The sequence below is a fragment of the Notechis scutatus genome, chromosome 2, assembly GCF_049901735.1.
Source record: "Notechis scutatus isolate UNSWTSFEM ecotype Mainland chromosome 2, rNotScu1.2, whole genome shotgun sequence".
Taxonomy (NCBI): Eukaryota; Metazoa; Chordata; class Lepidosauria; order Squamata; family Elapidae; genus Notechis; species Notechis scutatus.
This window is the reverse complement of record NC_142010.1, coordinates 200,621,199-200,637,124: the sequence shown is the minus strand read 5'-3', so window position 1 is coordinate 200,637,124 and position 15,926 is coordinate 200,621,199.

Sequence of the window (15,926 nt, the reverse complement as noted above, 5' to 3'; positions counted from 1 at the left end):
GATCTGAGTTGATAAATTAACCCCTTATACTGTAATCTCATTCTATAAAAGTAGTCGTCACCCTCATTTCTTTAAGGACAGAGAGTTATATTTAGTCCAAATAAAAATATAGTCTAAACAAAGAATAACAGGGCCAATAAAATGAATTTACCAACTCTCAGCTGTCTGAGTTCTTCATAATTTTCTGGGAGCCCACCCTTTCAGAAGACTTGGAAGAGAACCCAGCAAAGTTTTTGAAGGCTTTGACCTTGGCATGATTTGAGGACTTGTGTCAGAGGCAAAAAAAAAAAAAAAATCAGAGTCATACATTAGGCTACATTTATGCTGATTTATTGTTCATGACTGTACACAAGAATCCGGTCAACTAACAGTCAGCATTAAATTGGTGCTAGGTAAGAGTCAATGGAATTCAAGAGGGGTTGGACTTAGACCATTTGTGGGAATGTAGCAATTCCGGGCTGATTACTCTCTTGATTCCACTCACAGGCTCTGTCTTTTTTCTACAACTTTTTTGCTATGTGTTCTGTAGTTCCATGGGTATAGCATTTCATAGAGGAATCAGAGACATGAATGTTAGCTGTGCAAGATTTTGTTATTCATCTGAGAGTTGTATAGTAAGATAATAAACCCAGGTCTACTCTTACCTCTTCTGCTTCTTTCCTGGAGCAAGAAGACTCAACTGTTCCAATTTGCATGGGTTCCTGAGAACTGAATTCTGAGAAGGCTATCAAGAGAAGGACTACGGAAAAAGAGAAGGCATAAAAGCGATTCCTTTTGCCATTTCTCTCCTACCTCAATTCTTCCAGTTAGCCATCTGTTACCATGCAACATTGGAGCAGGCCTTTCAAATGATCTTGGATATTTCATCTCATCAGCAAGTCCTTCTCAAAATTCCTAAATCATTCCACTGTTCAGTACATCCCTGGCAAATAACGCTGCTGGCTAAGGTAAACATTGTCCTAAAAGTTGCACAAGTTGCATCATGGCACTCCACATAGTTTATTAATTTTTTTGTAAATGCTGGTGTTGCAATAAAGCTGCAGCAGGGTATTCTGAAGACAGTGGGGTCAGATGTCATCTCTACAAAGAAGGGTAAGGCTTTCTGCCTCTCTTAGGAGAGAGTATAACACTTGCAAGACTGATGTCACCTCTTCACGGTTGCCCAGATCAGGAAACTGTTTCCATGAAAAAATGAGATGTTTTATTGAGAGAGACTATATTAGCAGTATTTATTTAGTTATTTATTTGAATGTATTAGCCACCCAATTCTAATGGTATCTTGAAACTCTGATTGTGTTTTTCCTCTTTCTCTGTTATATCTTAGTGAGACAGGGAAGAGAGAACATGGAACTCTTCCTATTACTATCTACTTTTCCAGAATGCTTTGGCCCTTTTTATTTTTGTTATGGCCTCTGAATAATTCTTTCAAGGCCATCTCCACAGTCTCTCTACCACTGATCATCATTTTTTTTCCCCCTGTTCTCTCTGTATTACTCAGAAATGCTTCAAAAAATAACACAGTAGCCTGGCTCACATATCACACTAAGCAATAATATAGTGCCTCAGCATGTCATCTGAGCCCACTCAAATGACTTAGCATAATGTGTGGCCATTAAAATATAGAAGAAAACTAGAATCCTATGTTTTGTTGCTTAATCTTTGGAACTTTTCTCCCCTTTGTTCAATTTAAAAGGCAGCATGTTTTCAAATTTCATCAAGTTTACTATTCTTTTTACCTAAAATATCTATGTAGAATGCATATTTGTTATATCTGCAACTTACAAACTATTTTAAATGAGTGAAGAAGATTCAGATTGGCACAGTTTGAGTTGTGTATTCAGAAGTATGAATGCAATAACAGCCAAATAACTTGCCAGTATTATAAATTCAGATGTCTACTGATTTCAGAGGTCAAACAGAATATATTAATTAGTTATACAAATGTAAGCTTTACTAGCTGGGATTTAAGGAAGTTGGAAGGATCTTTCTAGCTAGAAACTATATGTATTTAGCTTTTGATAGAGCTTGCATTTCTGTTGTACGTAGGAATATACATACATATACATATATACACACACAAATGATTTCAAAGGATAGTGTTGGCAAAATGCCTTAACTTTGTGGAAATGGCCATTTTCCACCACACTCCAATTATACTGCAATCAGCATATCAAAATTGCCATTTGGTCCAGTGCATTGTCATAATTCTCATTTTTATGGTACTTACATTCCTTAAATAATATTGCCCAGAAAAACATATTCAAGGAATTCTTTGTTCTTCAGTCATGGCACTTCTCAAAACTGTACCACATAATTTAGACTGCTACTAAGGTGACCAACCTATCATGTGTTCCTTAAACGTCAAAGTTATCCTGAATATACATAAAAAGGAATGGAATTTTGATCATATGCCTGTAGTTGCCAACTTTACTTTTTAGCCCGTTTCAGATGATTTTGCAACCTACATTTAAATTATAGAACAGTTTGAATCATGTTCCATTTGAATAAATGCTCAACCCAGTCAGGTCTCTCAAATTTCTCATTTCAGTTTCTCTAATATTAGATTCACGACTGGCCTCCATCCTTGCTTTTGGTAACAGTGTTCTAAATTAAGTTCTGGCTTCTTTAAATGCCTGCTTCTTTATTTCTCCCCTCAATATCAGGGTTACAAACTGAACTTTTGAATTAGTTTTAAGCTTGTTTCCTTTCCTTGCTAATTCACAGGATAATCTCTGAACCTTCCAAATGTGCTTTTAAGTGAGCATGTTATATTTCTCAAATCAAGTAAAATGGCTGAAAGTTTCATTCCTTCTTAAACGATCCATCCTGTTTTTTGTTGTTGTTTTTTAGCTGTTTATTTTAGGCAGGGGAAATCCCGGCCAGCTGATTGCTAGATGGTGATTCACTGAATCAGGGTTTATTGATAATGCAGAGGCTATAATTTTCAGTGATGATAAATGAAGAAAAAATCTAGAATATGCATTGATGCTGGTAGGGAGATCAGAGTATTTTGCTGTTCATTTTGCAAAGCGGATCTTCACTACAGCTGGAATCACTCAGCCTGGGTGGAGGTGGCAACTCTTGAAACTGTATACAGTGGCAAGGTCTCTTGGCTGTTTCTTTTTCTTTTTTCTTTTTTTTTTGGCCAGGAAAAAAAAGGTGTTCCCAATTGTTTAAAAGAAACAGCCAGGAATCCTTGCCACTGTATACAGTTTCTTCTCTACCGTGCTCTTGAAATTGCTCTGTGACCGTGTTATGCTTCTAAACTATAATGTGATTGTTAGGTTTTGGCTTAACATAAAGTATTATGTAGTTCCAGTCACTGTGGTTTGTAAATCTTAGTCTGCTGCAGGGATGAACTCCACCCAGTTTTGGCCTCAAAGCTGCTGAAACTCATTTGAGTAGTTTCCTGCTGCTTTTATGTTGAGAACATAATAAAACTGTGCTGTAAACCCTAAAAGAGTGTGTTTAAAAAAAAACAGCAGCAAAAAATCCTGTAATCTCCAGCAAACCTTTCTAATTTATGATTTAACACAATGCCTAAATCCAGCCACTGAAACTCATTCAGCAAATTATTATTAAACCTTGGTGCACTCCGGTGCAGAGTGTACAGTAAATGTAAGTCTCTTGCACCTGATATTTCTTCTGTTAACATCTTATAATCTCCTCATCCTTTCTCTAGTCTACAAACTCTATACTCTGTGAAGATACTGTAGGCTTCCTAAAAGGGATGAGTTGCACATTTGAAACTACCTCAGAAGCAGAGCAGATCCTTACACAGCCATGCACAAAATCCCAGATTCAGCTTCTGGTTTCTTCCGTTAAAGCTCCTGAATGATTCCAGTTGAAATTCTGTGTTGCCAGTAGGAAGTTAGCACCCACACCTCTCCTAGAAAATTGAAATATCCTAGGAAATATTAAAAAGGCAGAATATTTCCCCTAAAAAGAGTAGAAACTCAAGAGCAGAAACTCACCTCAGAAGCAGAAACTCACCCCCACTTTGTTAATGGATGGGCCATTAAGGCCTGGGCCAGAATACTTTACATAACAAAGATCTCCAGGTAAAGTTATAGCAATTGCCAAAAGCCCTTTTCAGTGCATCATCATCCAGCAAGGCTCAACCAAGCCTGGAACTCGGGACAACCTACAGAGTTGCCCCTGCATGGCCTCATGGGAGTCTGACAACCAATCAGAATACAAGCCCCAATTCAAATCCCAACAAAGGTTATAAAACCCAGGCACTCTCAGCACCTCAGTCTCTTTTTCTTGACTTCTTCCCTCACCTTGAAGCACGTGATCATCCTTCCTTTTCACTCTGGAGCTCCAGGCCATGCGTCCTGTCCACCATTAAACCTTCCAAACAGCCTCCATGTTTCCAGTGTCTTTTTCCCCACTTGGAACTGAACCCAGAAGGATATTTCTTCCAACAGTACTATAGTATAGAACTATAGATGAACCAATTCTGACTCATAAAGACTTGAAATTTTAGGCTTAGACAACTTAGAACTACGCTGACTTCAGTCTGACCTAAGCATAGTACAAAAAATTATCCATTGAAAAAAATTATCCATCCATACCCGTCAATAACTACTTCAACTTCAACCACAACAATACACAAGCACACAATAGATACAAACCACACCAAACTCGATTGCAGGAAATACAACTTCAGCACAGAATGTCAATGCCTGGAATACTCTACCTGACTCTGTGGTTTCTTCCTAAAACCCCCAAAACTTTAACCTTAGACTGTCTACTGTTGACCTCACCCCATTCCTAGGAGATCTTTAAGGGGCATGTATAAGTGCACCAACTTGCCTACCATCCCTGTCCTAATGTTCCCTTTTATTCTTATCCATTTCATGTATTAATAATCATGTTTATACTTATATCTGTTATCTAATACATGCTCAACAAATAAATAAACAAATATAAATAAATAAATCAGCTTCCTATCTGCCTATTACAGATCAAATGTCACAAGTACTACAATCATTTCCTATCAGATAAAACACCTTGCACCCCAAAGTTTTCTAAGTGAAAATTGTAGTCACTGAATATTCCTGCTTAATGGATTGGAGAAGGAATTTTACCCATCTGCCTTTTCTTATACCAGCTCCAACAGAGGACCTTCAGGCACAGCATGGGAGACAATGGTGGGAGATTGGTCAAAATTATCTCATCCTTTGCTGCTTAGGGACCTTCTCTGAATGATTTGAACTCAGGACAGGTAGGGGTTAATTCACCATAAGGTCATCTGTTCCCTCAACATGAATTCTGAATAATTTAACCCCATGAAACCCCCACTAAATCTAATCCTAAATCTAAATGTCTGCATTTTTTATATCTTACTGTATAATTTATAGCCCATCCTCATTTACAAGAAGTTGAATGACTCACGTAGTTACTCCCATTTGTTGAAGTTCTCATCCCTCACTGACCCAGTTAATTATGTGGCACAGAATTTATATGACCGTGTGAATTGCACAATCATATTTGCAAGTCATTGTTTTGCATTGCGCTCACCAAGCGATTACCAAATGTCATATAATGAATCATTAAGGTGATCATCCTTTATGCAGTTACATATGAAGAAGATCTACTCGAGGTAATGGGACTTTCTTCTTCGTAGTCATACGTGGAAGTATTTTGTTACTGGCAAGCGGTCATGTAGAATGCATGCACGTGTCATTTGTTTCATTATTTCTTCATCTCCCCTTCGACGCGTCACTGATGCTTCTATGTTTGAACTTTGGGATGTATCTTCATAAAGCTTTACAAGTGCCCACATTCAGTCTTCTGTCAGCTCCAAAATTATATACTGTAATACATGCAGCTCTTTATCAGGGCCATAGAGTAACTCCAGGGGGGTGGAATGTTCCCCTTTAATCCCCTACATTGCTAAGGTAATACTTTGAAGTTTCTGTCACAATGGAAATTATAATTACAGATCAACTCTGGAGAAATTTGCATTTTCAGCCCATGCTACTATGTGAATTCAACCAAAGAAAACAAAAGCATTGATAAACCTAGCTCATTATGTGCCAGACAATTTTGGGATTTGTAAACTGAAAGATCTGAAGGGCAGCAAATTGGAAATAGATGCACTGAAGTAACTACATCCCAGTAAGCAGTGGTGGGATTCAAATAATTTAACAACCGGTTCTCTGCCCTTCTTATTTCTTCCAACAATCAGTTCACCAAACTGCTCAGAAAATTAACAACCGGTTCTCCCAAACTGGTGCGAACTGGCTGAATCCCACCACTGCCAGTAAGGCTCTCTTATCACAATATCTTCAAAGCAGTACCTGCTGTATTCTTTGCCCATTAAGAAAAATACTTGGGGAGATTTACCAAAGACTTGATACAGTATGGTGGGAGCTTGGTTTAAGGATCAAAATAGATGAAGATCTCACCATAAAGAACACTGAGCAAATCAGAAAATAAAAGGGAAGAAACCCAAGTTAATATCAGTTACAAATTGTTTGGGGCCCAATTGCTTCCAGCCTTTGATGTTGTGGTAAGAGGTTGATATGATGGTGAGAGACACCAGACAATTCTTGTTGCTACAATTAGCCATTTCTAATAAGTAGATGAGTCATCATTGTAATTTGCCCGGTGTGTTGACTGCTAGGGTTGTTTATGGTTTGTGGTATTTCTGAAATAATTCTATGTTTACATGGTTCCAAACTAGTTATTTTATAATTAAAGTCAGCATTAAAATTGATATGGGTTATTTTCAGGAAGCTAGGAATAAAGAGTTGAAATATCCTCTCTTAACACATCAGTGGTTAAAAGCCTTGAGGAATATTCATGCTTGTTAGGAGTACAAAGGGGGATTAATTCAACAAAAGCTTTTGGTTTTGTTTTAATGTTTATTGGATGCTTTGGAAAACGTGCGTTTTGACTGTCAACTTTAATATACAGTAGTCCTTGCTTTGCTATCCTAATTGGAACCAGAATTTCCATTATGAAGTGTTTGTTAGGTGAAATATCATATTGAAATATCATACTGTACAGCAATGGCAGTCTCAGTAAGTCCCAGTTGCAGTCATTCAGCAAGAATCATACCATCATTAGGTGAGGACCTCACACTTCTACTGCCATTCCATGTTTGCCTCTTTCAATTACCCAACACATTTACCAGCAAATTTGGAAAACTCAGCAGTGGCCACAGGATTGGAAAAGGTCAATTTACATTCCAATTTGAAAGAAGGGCAATGCCAAAGAATGTTTAAACTACCGCACCATTACACTCATTTCACCTGCTAGCAAAGTTATGGTCAAAATCCTACAAGCTACGCTCCAGCAGTATGTGGACTGAGAACTACCAGAAGTACAGCCAGGATTTTGAAGAGGCAGTGGAACTAGAGATCAAATTGCCAGTATACGCTGGATCATGGAGAAAGCTAGGGAATTCCAGAAAAACATCTACTTCTGCTTCATTGACTACGTTAAAGCCTTTGATTGTGTGGATCACAACAAATTGTGGCAAGTTCTTAAAGAGATGGGAGTACCATACTATCTTATTTGTCTCTTGAGAAACCTATATGTGGGTCAAGAAGCAACAATGAGAACTGGGCACAGAACCACTGATTAGTTCAAAATTGAGAAAGGAGTTCAGCAAGGCTGTATACTGACTCACTGCCTATGTAGCTTATATGCAGAGCACGTCATGAGAAAGGTGGGGCTAGATGAATCACAGGTTAGAATTAAGGTTGCTGGGAAAAATATCAACAACCTCAGATTTGCAGATGATACCACTCTAATGGCAGAAAGGGAAGAGAAACGAAAGAGCCTCTTGATGTGGGTGAAGAAGGAGAGTGCAAAAGTTGGCTTGAAACTCAACATTAAAGAAAACTAAGATCATGGCATCTGGCCCTCTCAATTCCTGGCAAATAGATGGGGAAGAAATGGAGGTAGTGACAGATTTTATTTTCCTGGGCTCCAAGATCACCACAGATGGGGACCACAGCCAAGAAATTAAAAGACACTTGCTCCTGGGGAGGAAAGCTATGGCAAATCTAGACAGCACACTAAAAAGTAGAAACATCACCCTGCCAACAAAAGCCAAGGCTATGGTTTTCCCAGTTGCAATGTATGGCTGTGAAAGTTGGACCATAAGGAAGACTGAGTGCCAAAGAATTGAGGCCTTTGAACTATGATGCTGGAGAAGAAGTCCCTTACACACACACACACACACACACACACACACACACACACACACACATTCATCAAAATTCAAGGTAAGCTGGACTTTGATTTCTTGTGGGCAGGAAGGGACTTGAAAATGATGGCATGCTTGACTCCTCCCTTGGGTTCAGCTTGGTCATCTCCTACAGCTAAGTTCACCTAACCCCCTGACCCGATTTCTTGCAAAAGGCTACTACCACTGAGTTTAGCATATGGATCTCTAGAGTGATGCTATTCAACAGGACAGGTGCTGTTGCAACAGAGAAGGCACCCTTTCTGGGTCCAACAAGATGACACTGTTTGAAGGTGATCTGGAGCATGTCCTTTTTGCTAGATCTTGTAGGCTGAGCAGAAACAATGGGAAAGAAGTGATCCTGTAAGTAGCATGGCCCCATGCCATATAGGATTTTACGAGCCACAACCAGCATCTTGAATTGCACCCAGCAGAATGCTAGGATCCACTGCAGCCCACAGAGTAGCCATGCTGTATGAATCCAATGAGAAATTGTCTATGCTGCTACAGTGTGGACCAGCTGTCACCTCCGAATGCTTTTCAAGGGCAGGCCTATGTAGAGCATTATACTAATCCAAATGAAAGCTGACTATGCCATGAATCACCATGAGCAAGGTCTCTCAGTCAGGAATTAGCAAAATTGGTGCACAAGGCAAAGCTGTGCAAAGGGTCCCTTAGTCATGGGTGACACCTGTTCAAGCAGCGGGTGCGAGTCCAGGAGGATCTTCAATTTGTGCACCAACTCCAACTGGGACCCCATATTGATGATACTGCACCGTGTGCCAGAAGATTACCTTGACAGTTGTCTCATGCAGACGTTAAATAGTAGGAAGGAGAAGGTAGATCCCTGAAGCACCACACAAAGCGGGGACTTTAGGTTCCCTAAAAATGTTTTCTAAAATACTTCCTCCCACAACCAATCTCTTGAAATGGCCCAGAGGGATACCAGAGATCAAGGAGAGCTAGGATGGATATCCCAGGGTGGATACAAAAACAACAAAATCACAAAAACAGGTGAAGTCCCTTTAACTTCTTCAACTTGGCTTCAAAGCTCCAATTATCATTGACTGGAGGAAAAACTCCCCCACAAACAGTTGTGAAAAGGAAGAAATGTCATTCAAATAAATTATAAATAGAAAAAAACAACATAAACCATACTGAAGCAATTAATGAGACAAGGCAGGATAAGGGCTTGAAGACATCCACAGATATCGAAATACACACACTGGGAAGGACACCAGACTCAGATAAGAACTGAAACACTAGAATTATTTCACGCTTTGCTTCCAGCACTGAGCCATGTACAGTTTGTCCTTATAAACAGTCCTCACAGCTGCAGCCCATGAAGGGGATCAGGGACCTTTCCTCCCCCATAGACCATGCCATTCATGTTTCTGCCTTATCCTCTCCTCCCTGCATGCCCTAGGATGAAGAAGGGATAGGCCTGGGTCTTCCTCTGAATGCCCAGCCAGCCTGTGCCCTTCCCCAGTTTCTTCCACAACCTCCAGAGCCATACACCCACTCCCTGTCCGCTGTTCCTCCTCTCCCTCGAAGTCAGACTCCAACAGGTGCATGACAGATATACTAGCCTCCTCCTGAACCTCTCAGAGGTCATCAAAATGTATTATCAATCCTATCTCAATGCGATAACCAGGCCTGAATCATGACTGAGTGGTCCACATTCTTCCAAGTCCTTCTGGAAGAAGCTGTAAACCAGGGCTATCAAATCCTGGCCCATGGCTGGATGTGTCACATGCTGGCCACGCCTATGCCCGGTTTAGCGAAGAGGAAAAAAGCCCTGATACTCATGTGATGCTGCCATGACAACATGAGTTTGAAACCCCTGCTGCAAACCAACCACCAATTTTGCAAACTTTCCTAAAAAGGGAAGGTTGGACAATGGACAAATATCATTCAGCTCCATTGAGTTCAGTAGATCTTAGGGAAAACAACAACCTCTTTCAAATAGAATCATCCCCTCCTTCAATGATGTCATCACTGCATGGACCCAACCAATTGTCACCTCCTAGGAGACTATCATTAACCCTTGCTGTTAAATTCTAACACCTGGGTTATTTCTCCCCCAAACTATAATCCAGACTCCACCTGCATAGTTTCCAAGAACAGGTAGAACAAAAATTATGGGGTAACCCATAAATTTTTTTTGTTTGCTATGGGTATGATACTTGGAACTGTGACAAATAGGCCTAAAGAGACCTCTTCTAGTCCAACCCTCTATTCAAGCCAGAGCCCACAACATTAACATTGGCAATGAAAAAAGGAAGCTTCCTTTTCAGTCCTTTCGTTGGGAATTCTGGGTTCAATAAACTAAGCATGATAGGTAGTTAAGACAGCCAATTTTTGTTATGGCTTTCAGAGATGTTGTCTTAATAGAGAAGTACCAAGAACAGAGAGGCAAAAAGAAAAGAAGAAGCTTGGCAATCACTGATTTTTGTAATAGATGAATTGCTTCTGGAAGAAAATCTCTCCCCCATTAAATCGCACATCAGATTAAATTGCACTTCAACTAATAATGAATTAATGTCAGAAACATTTGTTGTGGTCATTCTGACATATTAAAATAGGCAACACTATTACCAGCACTGATGAATCACTTATTTTAGCAAACAAATTGGTAACTTCTCATAGGCTGTTCTTCCTTTTCGCCTATTCCACGCCTCCACATGTAATCAGAATTAATGTTGGTTTGTGGCATCATGCATGTTCCCGCTCAACTTATGGATCACAATTATTGACTGGATTTGAAATGGAAGCAGTTAAATAAAATAATCAGAGCTCACAGCTGTGATAAGTAGGGCAAAGCAGCCATGATAGAAATACACCTACAGCTGTAGAATGACAAAGCTTTGACTATAATATTGGATTGTCGGCATATCATATTTGGGTTATACAAATCCAGATAACTCCTAGACGGCAGCAAAATAGTGAAAAATAATTTTGCTAACAAATGGTTATCTAGATTTGTGCAGTCCACACATGGTATCCCTAACAGAGAAGAGGAAGGAGGAACAAAAGGCTGAGGGGCAGTATAATGTAGATTACACTAATTTGCCTGAAAAATATTTAGCAGTGGGTGTACTGATGCATAATCACTAGTAATTTAAAAAGCACAAATTTTGGAGAGCGGAATCGAGACAGTATATTTGTTCAGCATCCAAATCCCTTGGCAGTCAATTTGGGATGGCCACTTTCTGAAGAGAATGCTTTTCTATTCCTTCTTTTAATGTACTGGGCATGAAACTCAAACTCCATTAGTATTTGTTTCTGTTTTTTTTTTTATTGGATCATTCTGAATTTTCATCCAGTCAGCTTTGATAGGCTTAGTTTGGGTGTGCTCCATTAGACCACTGACAAAGACTTTCCTGTCCAAAAACATTTGTCTGATGTTGAAAAATTTGAGTCCAGAATTATTAGAATATTTATTACTAAGATGTCATACATAATCACTAGCCAATACAATAAAAGAGACTGTATAATTCTTTTGGACTGCACACAAGATATTTCCTGTCTTTCTACATATATGAGAGAGATAAAAATACTAATGTATTTGTTTATGAGAACTATCGGCGTACCCAAACTGGAAAGTGACTACATGTAGGTTCTTTGACGGACTTCTCAAATGACTGTGAAAACCTGAGTGATAATTGTTTGGTTATTATTTAAAGTACAAAATCAGGTTGATTTGACTCACTAAGTAATGCTCCTTGGGTGAAGTAGAACTCATAAATATCACAACCTGAGAAGAAAGACACAAGAGAAAGGAAATAAGACACATTAGAAAGGCCAGTTTACATATTTATTTGATTTATATGGCCACTCATTTGACCGAGGAGAGGAGTGGGAAAATGAATAGCTATGAGGGTGTGATGTTTAAGGCTGTTGTGGAAGACAAACCTTTCAGTTACAACTTATTCTGGAACTTCTGTCAAGGGCTTTCTAAGAATAGGATTGAATTGTCTACATCAGAGGTGTCCAATCTTGGCAACTTTAAGACTTCTGGACTTCAACTCCCAGAATTCCCCAGCCAGCAATTCTGGGAATTGAAGTCCACAGATCTTAAAGCTGCTAAGGTTGGACAGCCCTAGTCTATATCATCACCAAGTCATTTTTACTGATGAGTTTATGTTTTACCCCACCTATCCGTGAACTGGTAGAAAAGGATAGTGGTGTGAGATCTTTTGCCATATTACCAATCATACATCCCGCATTGCTTCTGTTTCAAGTCACTGTCATCATCTGATATCTGTCCAAGAAAGTGATAAAATGTATTTTATATACTTTGAGGCAACCCCTGAGTGCTTTTAGCATAAATACCACTTTAAGAATAATTCAGCTAAGGATGACTTAAATCTGCCTCAGCCTTGGTCTGGGAAAAGATGAAGTCAGCCTCGTGGGAAGATGGGGGAAAATGTTGTACATGCAAAGAAAGGTTTGTAATGTTAGGATGGTGTTAATTCGAGGATGACAAGGACTGCATGATATCCTCAAGCATAAAAATATTTGATGTTCAGAAGGTCAGAAGGTCAGAAGTACTACCAAAAAATTAAGTATACTCTTCATTATAGTGCAAATCACTTCTGTTTCAAACTAAAGCTGCCCATAGTCCCTTTATTGAGCTGGGAACCTATAGAAATTGAATGAATAAACTAACTAACTAACCGTGTGGGGAGATAATTTAAAACTTCACTAACAGATACCTTTTCCCAAAGATACCCCTATAAAAGATGATTCCAACAGGCTACCAGAAGTCAGGCTGAATTTTGTCATAATATTGTAGCTAGGAAGTAGCTGTCCCTGATTTCTCTATTCAGCTTAACTCTACAAAAATAGCAATGGCAATAGACTTATATACCACTTCATAGTGCTTTACAGCCCTCTCTGAGTGGTTTACAGAGTCAGCATATTGCCCCTAATGATCTACTTCCTCATTTTACCAATCTCAGAAGTGTGGAAGGCTGCGTCAATCTTAAGCCGGTCAGGATCGAACTGTTGTCAGTCAACAGAATTAGCCTGCAATATTGCATTCTAACCACTGAGCCATCATGGCAAAAAGATGACCCCCCCCCCAAACACCTCAAATTCAAACATTAATAAACCTTGTTACAATTTTGGAGCAATTTTGAATCTCTTTCAATTTTTTTGCCCCCACAGTTTTATAGAATGTGGGATATATGTGAAAGTCACTGAAGAACAAGTCACCATTGTTCTGAGTCTAGGCATCAAATCAGAAATTATTTAACAGCAAAACCCCACATTCTTAGTGACCCTTGCTGAAATTATGAATGAGGGTTTCTTCTTATCATCAGTTCTGTATTTGTGTTAATGAAATTTCATGGGAGGCTTTTTGTTTTAGAATAGAATAGAATTCTTTATTGGCCAAATTTGATTGGACACACAAGGAATTTGTCTTGGTCCAAATGCTCTCAGTGTACATAAAAGAAAAAATACATCCATCAAGAATCATAAGGTACAACACTTAATAATAGTCATAGGGTACAATAAGCAATCAAATCATACTAGGAAACAATAAATATAAATCGTAAGGATACAAGCGACAAAGTTACAGTCATACAATCACAAGTGAGAGGGGATGCGTGATAAGCAGTGATGAGAAAATTAACAGTAATAGTAGTACAGTAATAGTCAACAGTGTTGAGGGAATTGATGGTTTAGCAGAGTGATGGTGTTCGGGGGGGAAATTGTTCTTGTGTCTAGTTTTTCTGGTGTCCAGTGCTCTATAGCATCATTTTGAGGGTAGGAGTTGAAACAGTTTATGTCCGGGATGTGAGGGGTCTGTAAATATTTTCACAGCCCTCTTTTTGACTCGTGCAGTATGCAGGTCCTCTATTGAAGGCAGATTGGTAGTAATTGTTTTTTCTGCAGTCCTAATTACCCTCTGAAGTCTGTGTCTGTCCTGTTGGGCTGCAGAACCAAACCAGACAGTTATAGAGGTGCAGATGACAGACTCAATAATTCCTCTGTAGAACTGTGTCAGCTGCTCCTTGGGCATTGAGCTTTCTTAGTTGGCGCAGAAAGAACATTCCTTGTTGTGCATTTTTGATGATGTTTGGGATAGAATACCTGAATTTTATCTATAATATACTTGACACCGAGTCAGGTTTGGGGCAAACTTATGGTATCAGAGCAGTTTTTTGTTATTACATCATAGAATATGATACATAAGATCACAAAGCCTCATGAAGTGCAGAGGTGGTATTCAGCAGGTTCTGACCAGTTCTGGAGAACCGCTACCAGAAATTTTGAGTAGTTCATAGAACCGGGGCCAGTCAGAGGTGGTAGAAATACCACCTTTGATTGGCCCTGCCCCCATCTATTCTCTGCCTCCCAAGTCCCAGCTGATCGGCTGGGTCTTCTTTTGTTGTCCTGCACAGGAGAACGGAGCTGGAAAGCAGGTTAGTGAGGTGGGGGGGGAATGGGGATTTTACAGTATCCTTCCCCTGCCATGCCCACCAAGCCACACCCACCATGCCCACCAAGCCACACCACGCCCACCAAGCCACGCCCATAGAACCAGTAGTTTAAAAAAATTGAATCCTATCACTGATGACGTGGATAGTAAAGGTCATGCTGAAGAGTAATTACTCTAAAGTAATTTGGAGGCATCTACATTTTTTCTTAAAGTTTATAAAAATCTGTGTTGCTGACACGTTGCCCGAGTTCATATATTCCATTAATTCATAATATGGTTTGGTTCTGGTTTAGTTGTTATATGAATTCAACCTGTTATCATGAGGTAAGGTTAAACATAAAAATCCAACACATTCTCCTTTATTCAATAAACTATGGTTAAACAGTGACGGAGAATTATAGTTCAGCCATTCATTTGCATCATGCTAAAAGGACTGGCTCCTTTTGGAGATTTTTTGGTGTATCGTAAGATTTATTTGTGTGTGTTGTATTATGTTTAATTTGAATACATAGTCATACAGTCCCGATTTTTAAAAAAAACATTGTCATTTAACACCAGTTACAAGTCTTCCTCTGAAACAAAGCCAATTTGGTAAGCATCAGGCAGCAACTAAACCTAACCATTGGGCAGATTTATTCTTTGCATACAAAAGCTCGAAATCTCTCCAGACTTCAGCTGCCTGCAAAGATCTCACTTGAGAGGGAGGTTTTGCTAAGTTAAAGAGTATTCTTTCTACAGCTGCTGCTTCTGCCTCCCTTCAACTTTACAAGTATGACATAGCAACACTTTAATAACAAACAGGTGGGAGTCATGCAAATTATGCTAATTAAAGTCTACCAGGCAGCTGAGCAACTGGTCTTCCCTGGTTCTTTTGTTGTGTATTCTTCTTTCGGGATCCTGCATAGTGACATGAAGTAGCTGGCAAGTTCTTATTTTCCTTATTTCTTTGTAATCCAATGTCTTTGCCACTCAGCTGTAGGCATTCATTGAAATGGCAGTGTCCCAGGAAAGATACATATCCCAGGGGAGAGTCTCAAAGAATCTCAACTATTGACTGAATTAAAAGTGGAAAAACTGCCCAGCCTAGTAGTTTAGGCATGAGACTGAATGCCAATGATCCAAACACAGCCATTCCTACTACGCAGAAAACATAGTTTTCTTTGTGTGGGAATTAAAATGCTTCCCTTTGTTGGTTGCAGAACTCCTGGCAATCGATTTGACTAGATCATCCTAAATTCTAATGTTTATTTATGGGAATTACATTTTATT